This window comes from Aptenodytes patagonicus, chromosome 8, assembly GCF_965638725.1.
Source record: "Aptenodytes patagonicus chromosome 8, bAptPat1.pri.cur, whole genome shotgun sequence".
Lineage (NCBI taxonomy): Eukaryota > Metazoa > Chordata > Aves > Sphenisciformes > Spheniscidae > Aptenodytes > Aptenodytes patagonicus.
This window is the reverse complement of record NC_134956.1, coordinates 10,238,995-10,257,992: the sequence shown is the minus strand read 5'-3', so window position 1 is coordinate 10,257,992 and position 18,998 is coordinate 10,238,995. Positions and strand designations below refer to the sequence as shown.

General features: G+C 37.6%; 1 protein-coding gene across 6 annotated transcripts in view; it reads left to right on the top strand.

Annotated features, from left to right (window-relative positions):
- ERC2 (ELKS/RAB6-interacting/CAST family member 2) overlaps positions 1-18,998 on the top strand; it is a 547,432-nt gene that overhangs the window by 148,852 nt on the left and 379,582 nt on the right. The gene's annotated exons all lie outside the window — the stretch shown is intronic.

Below are 18,998 nucleotides of genomic sequence, written 5' to 3'. Positions count from 1 at the left end.
GAAGATACAGATGAAATCTTGGAATTTCCAGCTTGTGTTTAATAAGCCAGACAGCATATGTATATAATACAAAATAATAACAATAGAACAAGGGTAAAAACTTCAGCAATTTTGGCAGATCTCAGTCTGGCTTTTGAGTAGTAAAGATTATATATTTTAAATCTTCGGCTGTGCAAATCTGTTTTGCAAGGTTTGTATTACCTGTCATGCTGCTGAGGATAGTGATGAATCCATTGGCTCTCGACTAATTTGATTGCCGAATTCTTTATCAGACTGGTATGTATTCAAGGCATTACAGTCTTATGGCTGGCAGATGGGCAGTGGTAAAAAGAACTGAATCAACAGTGCTCTTGATGAAGGGCTGCTGGGATTGTGCAGTCCTGGTGGAGAACTAGTTGGTTTCTGACAGGTGTTCAATTCCTGTTCTTCCCAGTTTCTACATAAGGCAGTTGAGCTCGAAACTTTTACATGAAGCAATATAAGTTAAAATTGGCTGTAATTGCCTGTTGTGTGCAGGTGACAATCGGTTGTATTGTGTCTCCTTGTTATTAGTCTCTCAGGGAAACCAAATGAAAAATAAATGTTAAAATGATCAGAGAGGTAGCTTGATAGAAGGAATGCTCTATAATAGCAGAGAATGAATCCCTTTTGTTTGGCCTAATATAATGTTATTTGTGATATAAGTGATTGTGATATTTTGTACAAATAATATGAGATTCTTCCAGCTTTCAATGAAAAAAAAAATCTGTTTAGGTATAGGATTAGTGAAAGATATGTTCAGCATAATTTCTGTTCAGTGGAAGATATCAGTTTCTGGTTTTGATTATTTATTTTAATTAACCCTTTACTTCTGTATAATCCAAAGCATTCTGATGACAAGCCTTGGTTTGTTTCTGAATGAAATAACACTGTAAGCTAGGTGGGTTGTTGCAGATATGAGACTTAAAAATGAAGCAAAACAACTCATAAATGTCCTCATAGAATATCTTGGTTCTAGACAGTTAAGGCTGTCTCTGCATGGACTTGCTAAATCAATTGAGCCTGAATTTGTTTGTGACTGAATCTTCAGAAATTGTGGGTTTTATTTCATATGCATTGTTGTCAGCCTTCAGTAATTACATTACCTCATAAATTTATGAAGCTCTGAAACACTGCAAACTGTTTTAAATTCCCCATAGAAATCTAGGTGATTTCCATTTTCTGCTTTCAGTAGGGTGTAGTAGACAACAGTTTTTTGACTTTCTTTTCTCTTTTTAAGATATATTTGTAAAGGGAATTGGGGAAAGTTGGTGAATTATGTCCACCTCTTATGGGAAGTAATTTTAGTTAAAATTTGCTGTAATTGTTCATGTACAGGAGGCTTTTGGCAGAAGGGTCACATTAATGTAACTATTTTTTTTTTTTTTTTCTGGGAGATCATATGAAAATAAAGGCCTCTGAGTATTGGGTTAATACCAGACTTCATTTTGGGATATGATACATCTCAAGATGCATTAGAAGCAATATAAAGAAAACAAGTTCCAATTCCAGTTATACACATGTATTGATGCAGCCACTATTTGAAATAGTTTACCAAATAATTTTGATCTAATAGCAGACTTAAAATGGGAAATAACTTCACTTGCCTCAAGATTTCTTCTATTTACTTTTGAAAAGATAGCATTACAGGGTATGCTTTTATATGCACCATTAACCTATGAGGCGGAGACTTTAAATAACCTGTGTTCAACTTAAATTATGTCAGCAATTTACCTGATCTCGAAATACTTTCGTAATGTGCATACTTTGGGCAATATTAATTACATCTCATTTTTTATCCATTTAAGATGCACTGAACGTTTTATTAGTTTCCTGTACTTTATGGTAGAGATGTAGTGCATCTCAAATCTGCTGAAAAAGATCTTTACTTTTATGTTATGTAGGTAGAAATAAAGCATACTGTGTACCCGTTAGTTTCTCAAGCCAGGACTTATCAGGAAAGAACAGTACTTTTGCTTGTTATTTTAAAGCCCCAAGATTGTTGTAGGCATGTCACAGGCTGTACAACTTTCCATCTAGAAGATCAGATATTCAGGGGTTAGAAATGAAGAGTGGTTTCTGGAGTTAAATAATATTGAGGCTCGCAAAAAATATGTGGCTAGCCTGAACATACTTTTCACCTCTTTTGAATAGACTTTGAATCAAGAGCTCCTTAAAACTACTGAGCTATCCAGTCTTGTTTCCTGGAATAGAGTCTTACAGCAGCTTTCAGCTAGCCATAAGAAATATGCTCATATAACCAAACACAGGATTTGTCATAAATTGCTGTGTAACTATGTGAGAATGTTACTTGCTTTCTCTAACAATCATGAAAACAAGTGACAGATCTCTGTGTCCAAGCAATTTCACAGATTAGAAAATAAGATTCTTCAAGGCTGACATGCATGTTCTAATGATGTTCTATTGTTACATATTTTTAAGACCCTCAGGGTTTTGGCACATTCCTTACCACCCTGCTGTGTGCTAGGGAGTTTTTCTGGTTAAAAATGATTGCCAGAATGTCTCTTCTCCATAAACTATTATATTACAACTTCCAGACTGGGTATGCAGGTTATTGGAGAGAGAGTCTGTTAAACTGTGGGCGTTCTGGATAAATGTGATGGAGCTCCGAGGAACACAAAAGCTGGACAGCGGCTGAATTTGTAGATTGCTATGTTTACTCCTTTGTAGGCCAAAGTCCTTGTTTCTTATCAATATTTAGACAAAACCAGAAAGAACACATCGTTAACATAAGCGACAAGAAGACACCTCAATAAAAATTAATTACTAAGGCTGTAGACCACTCATTGGGTGCCATAAGTTTGAGGGGTTTTAGAGCTGATCTTGTTCCTAGTGTTAGTTATGAGACAGTTGAAAACAGGCTGTTTGTGCTGCTTGCACTTTTTCTTATTCAGGATGGAAATGCCTCCTTTTTTCTCTTCTTTCTTTTGCCTGCTTATTTGCCCTTCATATATTTTGACTGACCAGTGGGCCAATATGTGGCAATAAGAATGAAGTAATTTTTTGTTTGTTTTGTTGTATGCTTCATTGTACATTTCAATTAACAAATTCATGCCTTTGTGCTGCATTCTTCTGTTACATCCTGTACAAACTAAATGTGATGCAGCAAGACAGGAAAGTTCAAAATGATGCCTTAGAGTAAAATTTTCCTGAACTCCCTTTATACCTACTCTTTGTTTTATGGGGAGCCTTTTTGGTAATCACTTCGCAAATATCAACTTCATATAATTCAACAATGTCTGTCTTCAGTACTCAGAAATATCCTGTCTTTCAAAAGGACCTTTTACATTTCCACTTAATCTTTAGTTTGGAGAACTCTGGGGGAGTAGAGGGAATGTTTATATCTCATATGAATCTTTGCTGAACATATTAATTTGGTTGTATCTGAGAGACTAAATGTGGGCTAGTTCCAAGTATCAGCAGAGGCCATCAATGTTTTGTTTCTGGTATATATATATTAAGCTGTGTTAAATTAAATAACAAAACAACAACAAATAAAAAGCTCCTCTAATGAAGCTCATACATTTCCTGCAGGAAATACCATCCCTGCAACGAGAGAGCCGTGATAGGATAGAGGGGCTTTCTATGCACTAAAACCAGGATCCTTCTTACCAAAGACCTGAAAATGAGCAAGTGTCATTTACATGGTGATCAAGCATGTGGCCTGCCAGTGTAGATGAATGAGGAATAAAAATACTGCTTTGCCAGCTGGGCTTTCTCTGAGACCTGGGTTTTAAGCTGATTAAGCTAAGGCCTAGACTGTGCTGTGGTAGCAATCCAGCAATGATTCTAGACACAGCAGGTTTCGTTCTCTGCAACCAGGAATTGGGAAAAGATTTTGTTTGCTTAGAGCAACTGAATCTTATATCTCCAGGCCTCAAGTCTTATCTAAAGGGAGGGCAATGGCTTCTAGCAGCAGATGGGAAAGCAGCTGCAGGGAGATGCAGGGCGAATGGCAGCCCTCCAGCAGGTGGAAATCATTATGGAAGGAATTTTGTACTGTACAAGCTATTGTTGGTCGTTCCCAGAGGAGTAAATCTAATAACATTTTGGCCTGCATTAAGCCGCACTCTTTTCTTCCTGCATGTCCACATTGTCTATTTGTAGAATAGATAGTTTTTGTTAATTATCACTGTAGAATTTTATGCTGTCCTAAAACATGCTCATAACCTGCCTTGAAGGGCTTCTTTGTGGAGATGAAAGTAACCATTAAAGGCCAGTTCTAATCCTGAGCTAAGGTATTGGTAGTTGCAGTGTCAACTTCCTGCCTAAGTAGGATTACTTTGTAATCACCTTGTTGTAATTAAATCAATTTAGTAAATCCTGTAATAAAAGAAATCCTCAACAGGATCTCAGTTACTTCATAACAAGCCTTTTATTACTATTTAGCTTAATAATGGTACTCTGCAGGTTATCTTCAGGTTTTGGAGACAGCAACTGCATATGATGCAACAGGATGTGATTCATAGAATCACATAATGGTTGAGGTTGGAAAGGGACCTCTGGAGGTCATCTGGTCCAACCCCCCTGCTCAAGCAGTGTCACCTAGAGCTGGTTGTCCAGGACCATGTCCAGATGGCTTTTGAATATCTCCAAGGATGCAGACTCCACAACCTCTCTGGGCAACATGTGCCAGTGCTCAGTCATCCTCACAGTAAAGTTTCCTGATGTTCAGAGGGAACCTCCCGTGTTTCAGTTTGTGCCCATTGCCTCTTCTCCTGTCACTGGGCACCACTGAAGAGCCTTGCTCCATCTTCTTTACAGCCTCCCTTCAGATATTTATACACAGTGATAAGATCCCCCTTCTATTCTCTAGGCTAAACAGTCCCAGCTCTCTCAGGCTTTTATCATATGAGAGATGCTCCCATTCTTTAATAAAGCCCTTAATTAATCCCTTAATTGCTTTGTGGCCCTTCACAGGACTCTCTCCAGTATGTCCATGTCTCTCTTGTACTGAGGAGCCCAGAACTGGACACAATACCCCAGGTGTGGCCTGACCAGTGATGAATAGAGGGGAAGGATCACCTCCCTCAACCTGCTGGCAACACCCCTCCTAATGCAGCCCGGGATACTGTTTGCCTTTTTGCCGCAAGGGCACATTGCTGATGTTCAACATGGTGTCCACCAGGACCACGAGGTCCTTTTCTGCAAAGCTGCTTTCCAGCTGGGTGGACCCCAGCATATACAGGTGCATGGAGTTGTTCCTCTTCAGGTACAGGACTTTACATTTCCTTTCCTTGAACTGCATGAGGTTCCTGTCAGCCCATTTCTCCAGCCTGTCGAGGTCCCTCTGAACGGCAGCATCACCCTCTGGTGTATCAGCTGCTCTTCCCAGTTTTGTACTATCACCAAATTGCTGAGTCTACACGCTGCCCCATCATCCAGATCGTTACTGAAGATGTTGAACAGGACTGCATGCAGTATTGACCCCTGGGGTACAATACTAGTTCTACTTGAGCCCTCTGATTCTACTTGATACTCCTCCACCTCCCTCCATGGTTCTCGCAAGCCAGATCTAATAGGGCATGAGGCTTAGAAGTAATCTGTTGGTATTAATTATAGTTTCTTGTAGTTCAGGTGTCCCTGGAAGTTCATTAGTTTCACTTTCTTTGTTGGTGAATTCTATCAGTGTTTGTTATTCAGTAAAATAGATTATATTTGGAACATTTCAAGTCTGGAATTTTCATGATGTCTTAGCAAAATTAGCTCAGAAAATATTGCTACTTTAAAAGTATAGTTTAAGTTTGAGCTCATTTTTACATAGTTTGTTTCAATGGTCAGAAATTAAGTGTAAGCAGAGTTATAATGATTCTTAATCTCTGCAGAATGTTGACTACTATTGAGAAGCATGACTAGCCTGTTTATCTGTTTATTCAGATAGTTGTTTTACATGTATTATAGCATGTATATCATCAGAAATAAGAAGACATCTGGATTTTTTTGATGAGTATAGTTAATTTCCTTCAAACAATGGTAATTGGATCAGATTTCAGGTACAATGGCAGTTTGTCACATGATGTGAGAAAACTTAAAACCAAAAGTAAGTAAGTCTAGATCTAAACATGATGTGCTTTTTGCACGGTATTTCTGTTGTCTCAGTGATGTCAGTGTTTTGTTTTTTTTTTTTAATAGGTTTATTTGACTTAAAAAGCTATCTGAAGTTTTTATTGACAGCTGAAACAAAAAATTATAATCCTGTAAAGTAATAACTATCATGGTGGTCAGAGTTGGGAGGTCTGAAAATGGTTTATTGCCAGTAGGAAAAATGTTTGGAACCAGTCCCTAGAAGGTTCACCACCTCTGCTACATGCATTTCATTTTGTTCCATTTTTAAGGGTATGTATGATAATAGTGCCAAACTATGCAAACTTTTCCTACCCTAATGTATATAGCCTTTGTTTTGATTATCTCTTTATTAATGATGTGAAAACCCTGAGGTCAGATAAAAATGAGCCAAGGTCAGGCTACTCCAGCTACAGAACACTGAAAATGTCACTGTGCTCCATAGAGAGTTGCTAAAAGGAAGAATATTAGACTTGCTGAGATTTTCCTTGCTGTTGTGAAAAAGCTATAGATGTTAAGTTTTAAATGAAGCCTTGTGCTGTTACTGCAGCAGGAAATAGGTTAAACAGCACAAATGATCCTTTTTGATGATTTAAAAAAAAATGAGACACTACCATTTGTATACATTAAAAAGTGGTAGACAGTACAGTCTGAGACTATATTTGTGCATATTTGCAGTGACTGGCACTTAACTACTGCTCTTACCACCATGAAAAAAACTTACATAAATTGATGCAAATACATTCATTTCAGCTGGGTAGCTCAGTGGAGAAAAACATTCATTTCATAAGCAATTCTGACAAACATACTTAGTACTTTATTAGTTAGTGTGTCATTGCTTTAGATAAGACACAGGCAAACTGGCAGGTGTGCTGTTTGAAGGTTAATGAACTGTGAAATAAGTAAATGTCTACAAAGAAATTTTGTAAATTGTGAGCATAGTCCTGTCAATGGAGAAAATGGATTAGAAAAATAGGTGAAGTCTGTACTGTAACTGAATACTGATGTGTTCAGCATACATGTATTAATATAGAAAACCTAATAAAAATGAAGAGGAAAGGTGATTATAGTAGGTATTTATTACAATCTGTTTTTTCTTTTAAACAAATCTGTTTATAGAGAAGGGCTGTGAAATGATTGACTTCTTGGCAGTTCTTAGTTTGCATAAAGAGCAAATAAGAGCAGACAGCACAAAATACTTGGAACAAAACTACAAACACTTTAGTTTTCTTTATATTACAATGTTGATATTTGATATTGCTTGAAATGTAAATCTGCTTTTAATCTTACAATAATAATAATAATAATGATGGTATAACTACGGTTATTTCACTCTCACATTTTTATTTTTCTAAGTTAGAGTTTTACTTTGAAATTGTATTTTTCTATTGTTTTGTGATTTTTCTTGTTTCAAATCAGGGTGGGCCAGATACTTCAGTGTGGTCTCTTTGCTGTACTGCCAGTGTATTGTTCTGGTAGATCTGCTGTGCATGCAAAGGAAAGATCACCCACTGTAAAAAGCACTGTTCTGGAGACTTGTGTACCATTTACTCTCTCTGTCACTCCGCAGCTGTTCACAGGTTTCTTGACAGCGTGTTGCATATTTCAAACCAAGCTTTATCTCAGGTGAAATTTGCCAGCCATTTCACTTTCTATACAGTTTTCACGTTTTGTGGGCCCCTGTGACAGTTTAGAACAGGAGAGAGCAGCACAGTGGCAAGGCAGTAAATTCAAAGAGTTAAACTGAAAGAACGCTTAGATTAGAAAAATGCTATATTTAAACAGAAGTAAACTGTGAAGCAAAGTGAGTTTTTTTTGTCTGTCTATCTATTGGAGGATTTCAAGGCTTGACTGTTCAAAGGCATATCAAATGGCATGGTCTGATTTCAGTGTTCTCCGTGCTTTGAGCAGGAGGTTGGACTAGTGACCTCCTGAGACCCATTCCAACCTCAGTGACTCTATGGTACTACCAATGAAGCTTTCTCAAATACATTATAGGTAATACTGTCCCAAAGATGTATATTTTCTGCTTTGTGAGTTACATACTAACGTTCATTTATCCAGTGAAAGATTAAATGTTGATTTATTTATTTATCCCTCCCCTTCCCCCCCGATTGAATCCATTCTTGATAATAGCTTTAAATGTTCTGTCTTTCTTTAGGGGACACCATTATTTTTATTTCATAAAAAATTGAAATGGAATTGCCTGAGGGAAAGGTGACGGAAAGAGTGGAGAAGTTCCATTTGTGGGGCCTGTAGAAAGTAGTGCCCAGAGACAGGAAAAAGAAAATGGGAAAGATGAAAGTACAAAGATAAGGGCTGTATACTCCATGTGTAAAGACTTTATGCAAGTTGTTTGGGACAAATAGTTTAATGAATGTTAGATTTATCTTACTGTCAAAACACTTCTCATTTTCATCTATTTAATTAAAGTGATAAATAACTGTGGTTCCCTCCCCCCCAGTTCTTAGATTTACAGAATATTACCTTGTTGCCATTTAAAACAATATTCAATTAGACAGCTTTAATGGCTTTTTATAACCGAGCAAAATTTACTGTGATAAGACAAATTAAGCTTCAATTAGGCTTGATTCTAGTGGATGGAAATGATTAGAAAAATATTAGTACTGTTATCTACTAATTTAAAACCTTTGCTCTAACTAGAGATGTTTTGAGAGGAACTTTGATAGCATTGCTGCAGAAATGATTCTTTGTATACTTTAACTATTGCTTATATTGTGATTAAGTCTAAAGGGCCCACTTATGATCCTAGTGTATTGGCACTGTACACAAAGAAATGCAAAGAAAAACCCACCTCAAAACAGTATTGAAATTTCACCAGGTAGGTGCAAAACCAAGGGGAACACAAAGAATCTGTAGATGTTGTAATTAGTATGATAACTAGTAGACATAACCCCCCAGTCTGAAACTGTTAATGAAGTTTTGCACATAATGCTATAATGATGAAGTGTGAGGAGAAGTTACTGAAGTAGTTTTGCATAGTTTTGGTTTTTATGCTTAAGGGACAGCTGGGGAGAAAGGACTAGAGCCACTTAAAGGAAGACGTGAATTAAGTTTGTGACTGAAGGGAGATGGGGGGCCATGTTTGGGTGAATAAGCCATGGATGGCCTTAAGGCCAAAGACAAGTGGCTCTTGTGTTTATAAAAGTGAAAGAGGGAAAGGGCAATGGTGGCTGGTGTTTTGTGTCTGCTGTCTTGGGGTAAAAATGAAAGAATATAGCAAATCATCAATGAGGCTGATCTTTGTGTAGGGTACATACACCTAGGTAAACGTTTGCTATACAAAGGTAGGGACAAGGTAGGCTGTTTTACCTCTTACATAATACCAGTGTAAGGGTTGTGTTTTGTTTTGTTTTAATTTTTTTTTTAATATAGATGTTAAGAATGCAATGCAGGGATATAATGTGGGACAGTTCAGCCTTTGTGCTGGGACTAAGGCCAGAGACTGCAAACTCTGTCTTTTTTTAATCAGTGATTCAGTTTGCAAGCATCCTTCTTCACGGAAGAGATCTGTTCTTCCTAACATAGATAACAGAGTTCTTAGCTCACAATTGCTCTTAGCCCCAACACTCAAGCCTGTGGTAGGTGCAAAGATACATTCTCAGCCTGCCCTCTATCTCTGCAGAGGAAAAATCATGCTCACAGTAGGAGCAGAGCTTGATAAAATAGGAGATATGGCCCATTTGAAATAGAAAAGCTTCTGTAGCTGTGGTGGTCCAGAAATCTTTGGAGATGCTCATACTGACAGTAGACCTCAGATGGCTTTTTGATTCTTTTCTTGGTAGGATTCTGAATAATATTTTCCTTATAGCTATGTTGTGGCCTCCCCCCCCCCCCCCCCCGCCCCCCCCCCCCCCCGCCTTGTTTAACTTTTAGAAAGAAAGAAATCTCTAGGTCTTGGTGTCACAGTGGAAAATGAAAGTAAGAATCTAAGCTTGTGAAAGATCAATGGTTTCACAGGTGACCTGCTAATATTTAGGGAAACCTCTAAATAAGATCAGCTAAGGCAAACAGAAGTTATATACTTCATGTCCCAAGTGATAACATAATATAATTACATAATACTTTACATTTCACTAGTACTTTCCATACTTAAAATCATCAAGTAATGCAGGCTGTGAAAATTTTTGAAAGATTTGTCATTGCTATAGATAAAAAGTGTTTACAAATTATCTCCTGCAAAAGAAGCAACAGCTGTATTTTCTCCTGAATAATTTGATTCTGTCATTATTTGGTATATTTTCAACTAGCTCGTGTGGTAAACTTAATGGAATTCCAGTTTTGTGGCTTCCATTTTTGTTTGCTGTTAAAGTGAAAGCTGCTTTTTCATTTTATAAATTGGACAAAATAGAAACCCAGACATAAATGTACTGTTTCATTTAGACAAGCAAAGGATAATACATGTGTGGCAAAAGCTGTCTTTCTGAAGTAGATTTGGTACTTCACAGCTCTAAGTTAAGTTGTGTAGCCTTAAGGCTTTAGTAAATAAAAATCCTTGTGGACCATTGGCTGGCACAGACATGTGGGAACAATCATCTTAGTTTCCAGTTGTTGCAGGGAGGAATTGAAGTTGTGCACAGTGAGCCATGAAAATAGTGGTCTGACACTTAAAAAGAAGCTGGGCTAAACCACTACTGTGCATGATAGCACCTAGTTAAATAAGGATATTAATGTCCTTAAAGTAAAAAAATTTAAGCATACGTAGTGAATGAGAAGGCTGTGAATTTAATTTAATTAAAATACAAAATGTTCTCAAAGGCAGGATGCTAATTAATATTTGCTGGACTTGACTAGGTAAAAAGTGCTTATAACAAAGTTCTGAAATCATCTGTCTCCTTTGAAAAATGTGCTTTTTAGATCCTTGGTCATGTAAGTGGTTAACTATGTTAGTAAACTGTTGAGTTAGTTGACTGTGGTGCAGTTCTCCATTTGTTTGATTCTTTGATTCTTTTCCTGTGATTATTTTAACATATGGCATTTTATTTTAATGTATGGCATTATAACTTAAATCTTAGCTCTTCAAATGAATCCTTTGCATTTGTGTTTCCTGTGCAGGGTCATATACCTTCTCCCTGCTAGCATTAGTTACGTTATTTCTATGCAATAAAATTTGTAATGCAGTAATATTTGTTAAAGAAATAGCATTATGTGATGTTAAGTAACTTGAATCTGTATAATTGCCTTTGGTTATTATCTGTTCTGTGAAATATAAAGAAGAAAGTCTTTGAATTGTTTCCCCTGTACTTCTGTGTTGAATGTGCACTCTTTCTCACACGGAAGATTAATTTACTCCTATCATTCTCAATGTTAATTTCTATATTTTTGAGAAAGAAGCGTGGGATGTAAAAAGTGATGAGAATGCCAAGGTTTGCTAATGTTGTTACAGACACCTTATATTGTAGGTTTCTTGCTCTTTTATGATCATACTTTTCCTACCTGTGTCCATTCCACCAGCTGTAATTGTTTAAAGACTCTGCATGCATCCTGATGAATTTCTACTGTATACTCTTTCCCACAGATCTGTGTCTCTGTTTTTGAAAGATTCTTGCTTAACAGTAAGTGTGAATATTTTCAGTGTGATAGCATTTTTAGTTTTACAGAAGAAACTGTGTAAGCAGTACCATGCTAGAAGAAATAAATATTTAGAAAAGTGGAAAAAAAGTGGTTTTAAAAATGGAAACAAGTATTTCTGATGCATTTGAAGGATTAACAGTTAACAGGAGAAGGAAAGAAGAGGAGGTTTTTGTCAAATATTAATAATAATCTAAAGCTTCATGAAGAAAATCAGGTGTTCTACAGAATCAGAGGGAAATGAGTGAAAAAGGAGCATGGAACTGTGGAGGTTTGCAGAAGATGCTACTACTTAAGAGCTCTGGGATAGGAACATCAGCGCTGGTGTATAGAGCTGCTTAAACGTTGTCTGAGCCAGTAGAGTTCTGCTATGATTAGTGTTAGAAATGTATTTCAGTATTGTAGAACTAAGCTCTAACGATAAAGTCAGGGAGTTAGAAATCAAGTATTTAGAGAGTTTTGAAAATGCTGGTACTAGTGTAAAGTTGGATTGAGAAGTAGATCAGAAGATAGAATAAAATGGATAAGGATGCTTTGGTTTCTGTTTCTGTAGGAATTCTTTGGCTGCCTATTTTAACATAAGGGGTCAAGACGGATTTGCAGAGGCAAACCTTAATTCTGACATTTTGTAATGTGTGGTGTTGATTTTTTTTCCAAGTTCAGTAATAATTTTCCTTTAAAATAGGTTGTTCTTGTAGATATTCATATAGGGCTTGTGAATCATCATTGCCTTTGCTAGGTTCCCTTCTACTTCTGTCTTTCAGTGGAAGCAAGTTTGATGCAAGCAAGGTGCATGTCAGATACTATTACTAGAGTTGGCTAGAAATAGGCTGAAGCAATTCTGCAAATACTGCATTTATGAAGACTATTTTCTTTCTCATGTCCTCTTGCTTTTGTCTTTCAAATTCTTCCTCAGGTCAAACAAGCATAACAGCTGTTTCTTATCTTTAAAAACTACTTTCTTCCAGCTGCCCTACACTGTGAGATCAGGCACAAGAACAGTATAGGCTGGGAAAGACTGAGCTTGTAAATAAAAACAGTTCTGGATCATGTTCACTGCATGCTTATTTTCCCCTTTAAACTGTTTAAACTGTTGAAGTTCCAAGAAAATACTTAAAATACTTTCCATTAGTTTAATTACTTTTACACTGTATCATTTACTCATTGTTCTGAACACGGTTAGAGCAACGCTAAATTGGATTCTGGAATAGATTATAGTATTCATAAATACTATCGCTGTCTTCCTATAATACCTGATTGAAATTAAAATCCATATCTATTATATCTGCCCATTTCTATATATTCATAGTCTTTTGCATAAATAGTATTTTGTTGTTTTCCAAGTATGTGTACTGTCTGTGGTTGAATTTAGAACTTTTTTGTAGCAAGATTGGAGAAAGTTAATTCATATTGTAAAACATTTACAGTGTTTTTCAGTAGTAAATTTGGAGGAACATTGCAGTTGAAATATTCTTCACTGAGGACACTAATGTGTATTAAACTTAGGACAAATAATAAAGTAATAAGAAAACTTCTGGTAGATATTACTAGTAGTAATAGAAGTTACTAAGATTCTTTTTATTTGCATTTCTGCAAAAAGTGTTCATGATGCCTGCTTGACATATATCCAGTCTAACAGAAGTGACTCTTTGGTCAGTGGCTTGCATGGAAGATGGATTACTACTGGAAAGATTTGTATTGGAGGTTCATCTTTCATCTTTAAATTTAGGTACATAGCAAAATCATGTAAAAATAAGCAGAGTCCTTACAGGCCAAGGAAGGAAACTGTAGAGGAAAAAGCACTCAGATATATTTGGGCTCCAGATTACGCTTCACTGATCCTTTACATGTTTCAGAACTCTAAAACGTAACATAGTGCGCAGTTTTTAATGGACTCTGTGCTACGTTGAATTTCAAACAGAACATGTATTTTGTGTCTTGGTATAGTTCCACATTATTTTCTGTCTTTGAATATTTATAGCTAAATTTCTCTGCTTTATGTCAGGAGCAGTTAAGTTCCTGAGATTAGAAAGTAGGAAGATAAAAGATTGAAACCTTAATTGTCTGCAATACCTAGTCAGATCCACATTATTTGAGTTGCAATAATCATAGAATCATAGAATGGTTTGGGTTGGAGGGGACCTTAAAGATCATCTAGTTCCAACCCCCCTGCCATGGGCAGGGACACCTTCCACTAGACCAGGTTGCTCAATAAAGTAATAGTCAATAAAGTATTCTTTTCCCTTACTATTAATTTATTTCATTTTTGAGGCAAGTGTAAATTTCATTTTACTCTTTTGGCTAGAAGAAATTCCATTTTCTTCATTAATAGACACAGATAATTAGTAAGATATTTCACTGTGGAGCTGTTTCGTCTTTCTACATAGTTGATATAAGAGAAAATTGCTTTTCTCTTACTGAATAATATATATATATTTTTTTTAGGCCAGTTTTATCTTTCCTGTAAATAAGGTCCTGGCTGACCTTTCAATATAAGGATTGGTTTGCTTCCTTGTTTATTGTGAAATATTGCCAGAAATTGGGGGGGGGAGGGGGAGAAGTTGCCTTTATTTTATCCCATTTTAGGATTTTATGCATGATTTCATAAAGTTGTGGTAAATACAATAGTGCATATTTAATACAGCTTGTAGGTTTATGTTTGCAACAGACTGGAAACAATTGAGAGTAGTTTTCCTAAGCATAACCATAAACATAAACATCATGAAGTTTATCCTGCCAAGTGTCAGGCCACAAATAAAGACAGACACGTGTGTGGTCAACCTGCCCTCCGTTTCTAGGAAAAGTGCTATTGGACCAAATAAACTAAGTTTAAATCAGGCAGGAAATCTTTGCCAGACTTGACCTAGACTCATATACATTGGTGACTCATGGTTGTTGCCCAGCCCTGCAGCTGTGTTGGTTTATGAGCCATGCAAAAGTTTAGGCCTATCTGCATTGAAGTGCCATTTGCCTCTGTTACCTTCTTCTCTTCCAGCATGATTCAGTGTACTAGCAGTCTGGCAGCGGGCTAGTTTACTTTGTGTCATTTTCTGTCATAAATTTTGAAGCAGTCTGTCACATACCTAGTGAGAGGGTGAGTTTAAATGATGTATGTTTTTCCTGGACAAAGAATGCTTTCAGGAATTGTTAAAATATATGAGAGTGTTTTGGTACCATGCATTTTTATAATTGATCATTTTGTATAACTGAAATCAGCTCTCATTCCTCCTCCTTTAATTATGAAGCTAAATAAAAAGGAATGATACAGGGGGTGTGTGCAGGCACAAGTGACCTGGGAGGAATAGGGAGACCCCATCTGAGTGTGCAGGTATAGGGTTAAGAAAGCCAAAGCCCATCTGGATTTGAATATAGCAAGAGATGTGAAGGGCAACAAGAAAGGTTTCTACAAGCACATCAACAGCAAAAGACTAGGCAAAATCTGGGATCACTTGAATGGGAGTGGAGACCTCATCCTAAAGGACACGGAGAAGGCCAACGTACTGAATGCCTTCACCTTGATCTTTACTGGTAAGACTAGCCTTCAGCAATCCTAGGTCTCTGAAACCAGTGCAAAAGTCCAGGGCCAGGTAAACTTGCCCTCGGTGGAGGATCAGGTCAGGGAATATTTAAACAAACTGAACACACACAAGTGCCTTGGCCTTGTTGGAATGTACCTACAAGTGCTTGATGGCTTTGTGTCAATTATCTTTGAAAGGTCGTGGTGGTTGGGGGAGGTTTCTGAGGACTGGAAGAAAGCAAATGTCACTCATCTTTAAGAAAGGCAAGAAGGTGGATCCAGGGAACTACAGGCTGGTAAGCCTCACATCGATCCCTGGGAAGGTCATAATAAAGAAGGAATAATCCTGGAAGCCATTTCCAAATATATGACAGACAAGAAGGTGATTGGGAGTAGCCAGCATGGATTTATGAAGGGGAAATAATGTCTGACCAACCTGATAGCCTTCCTCAGTGAGGCAATTGCCACTACCAGGGTTGCACATAAGCATTTACTGTTGATGCTGGTGAGGTCCTAAGTATTAGTGTTGCTACACAAGATTGTGACTGTGTTCTGTTTATCAAGCACTACCATTCCTTGGGCTTTTCTTGCTAAATACACCACCTAGTCCTAAAATCTTGTGTAAGTGTGTATTCTAACTTATTCCAATGTACTACTTATTTTCAGCCTCTTTTTCATTTTAGTTAGAGTAATTCCATTTGCAAGCTAACTCATCTTTAAAATACACTTTGCCTTAGTATAATAAAGATGTGATGGCAAGAGACTGGTCTTTATTTCTGTTCGCAGTGGCATAATATAATTCGTAGTTATTAAAAAAGCAGATTATAATTATTCTATCATTCTATTTTTCTATCAATTCTTTCCTGAAAGTATTAGAAATCGGGTTAAAATAAAATACATTAACAAAAAAGAAAGTGCTTATAGCTAGCTAACAAAGCACTTGAATAGTAATGGCTAAATACAACTTTGAATATAGCAGGATGCCATGATAAAGGACAACACTACCCTGATTTTCCCTGTGTACAGGTCTATGATTTATGAATTTCACTAGCTTTCAGATTGCATGCCTACTTCTCAAAATGTCTGATGCTTTAAGCATGTTTTCAGCACACTCTCAACATGTGGTTGAGTCAGCATCCCTGGAGGTATTTAAAAGACATGTAGATGTGGTGCTTAGGGACATGGTTTAGTTGGTGGACTTGGCAGTGCTATGTTAACGGTTGGACTTGATGATCTTAAAGGTCTTTTCCAACCTAAATGATTCTATGATTCTATATGCTGTCATTGGCAGTTGTTTTTTTTATTCTCTAGAATCCCTGGGGGTATCAGCTGGGAGTATAGTAATGTTTCTTGTTGGTTTTACTATCACTGAACATAACACAATTCTGTGAAAATAAAAGTAGTATTCTGGATGTACCTATACGTAAACTCTGCCTTGTATTTTATTTAAACTTTTGCAATTTTTCTGGGTGGATTTTCCCCAAGAAAAGCTGTCTTTTTGATGGGTTACTGATAGTTTGATTTGAAATCTGACATTCTCCTTTGCTTATGTTGGGTTGCATAATTCTTCAGCATTTTTGTTAGAGTATTTCTCTTTTGCAGTTACTGGCAAACTCTCTTTTTAAATGCTTGATGTCGGCAGTGGTTCTAATGGTTTTTAGGCAAGTGGAAACCTTGAAAGATCATCTTTGTTCAACTTCATTGTGGAAAGGATGATTAAAGCACAGTTACATAATAAATTCTCACCACTTACCTCATGAACAAAATCACAGGATAGCTGGAATTTTGGGACCTTCTAACTTTCTCTTATGCAGTGCATTTCACTCTCAGCCCATGCAGCCCAGTTGCTGCATGCCCATCTCTGTGACTTTGGGGAAATCCTCAGGGAGGGTTGGTCTGCAGGTGCTTCCTCTTCCAGTGGGTACTTCCTAGTGTGGTGTGTTGTGGTGCCAGGCTTAGTGTGAGCATGTCTGTTGTCTGTGCTTTTAGTGCAGGGGGTATATGAGACTGACAGATTGAGGCTTAAGTTCAGATGAATCATAGAATCATGTACCTTGGGAGGGGACTTGTCGTGGTTTAACCTCAGTCGGCAACTGAGCACCACACAGCTGCTCGCTCACTCCCCCCGTCCCGGTGGGATGGGGGAGAGAATTGGAAGAGTAAAAGTGAGAAAACTTGTGGGTTGAGATAAAAACAGTTTAATAATTGAATTAATAATAATAATAATAATATACAAAGCAAGTGATGCACAGTGCAATTGCTCACCACCTGCCGACCAATGCCCAGCGAGTCCCCAAGCAGCAGCCCCCCTGGCCAGCTTTCCCCCAGTTTATGTACTGAACATGACATCCCATGGTATGGAAAGTCCCTTTGGCCAGTTTGGGTCAGCTGTCTGGGCTGTGCCCCCTCCCAGCTTCTTGTGCACCTCCAGCCTTCTCAGTCAGTAGAGCATGGGAAGCTGAAAAGTCCTTGACTAGTGTAAGCACTGCTCAGCAACAACTAAAACATCGGTGTGTTATCAACATTATTCTCATACTAAATCCAAAACACAGCACTGTACCAGCTGCTAGGAAGAAAATTAACTCTGTCCTAGCTGAAACCAGGACAGGACTGTAGAGGTCATCTAGCCCAAGCTTCTGCTCAAAGCAGGTCTTAATTAGGGCAGGTTGCTCAGGGCTGTGTCCAGTCAAGTTTTGGATGTCTCAGGGATAGAGATTCCGTAATGTCTCTAGGCACCTGTTCCAGTAGTTGACAAAGCTTGTGGTAAAAAAAATGTGTTTTTTCTATGTCAAGATGGAATTTCCATGTTCCAGTTGTGTCTCATCCCTTCCCAGGGCACCCTTGAGAATAGTTTGGCTCTAGATTCTCTCACCCTCCCGCTAAGTAATTGAAGATAGCAGTAAGATCTCCCTGTGGTGTTTTCTTCAGGGTGCAGAAACCTGGGGCTCAGCCTCTCCTGGTACGTTTTGTGCCCCAGTCCCATGACCATCCAGGTGGGGCCTCAGTTGGATTCATGCCAGTATTTCAATATCTGTCTTGTACTGGGCAAGTCCAAACTGGGCACAGAGCTCCAAGTATGATTTCACAAGTTCCAGAGACAGGCTTCGTACCCCCAAGGTAGGTGCTGCTTGTTCCTCCAGTTAGTTGGCTTTGTTTTGGGCTGGTTTAGCTATTGCTGTGAAGAATTTTGTGTTCTGATGCATAATCAAAAGAAGCATTTCTAGAACATGAGTTCAGAGTTGCAATGTGTTATTAATTCCAATAATTGTTATTAGTCATACGTAAGTCCAAGAATTATTATCCACTTACAGTTCTAAGATAAACAGTTTGATGAAAAGCTTATATTATTATTTGATGTGTTATTTAACAGTTCAGTGTATTTAAAAAACATACATAGTCTGTCAATAAAAAGAGAACCTTTCCTATCCAACAAAAAACTTTGTGTCAACCGTAGACCAAAAATTATTAGGAAAATTATTTCAGTGATTTTAATTTCTTATTTTCTGGCACTGAGATAGATGCAGTTTTTATGATTTGAAGACCAGGGTATGTTTTTCAAACCTTGCCTTGGTCAGTTGCAGGATTACTGGTAGATGGGTTTTCTTGATGTTTTTGTATTTTCCCTATTTGCTTCTGTGGGAACAGTGAACAAATGGTTTTGATGAGCAGCTGCTCAAAGAGAACATGAAAAGAAGCCATGACAGCAATTTAAGTCAATCTGATAGCACCTGCTGTCACCTGGCTTCATCTCTTCATGAAGGAGAAAGACATCCAGGGGAGGGCATGG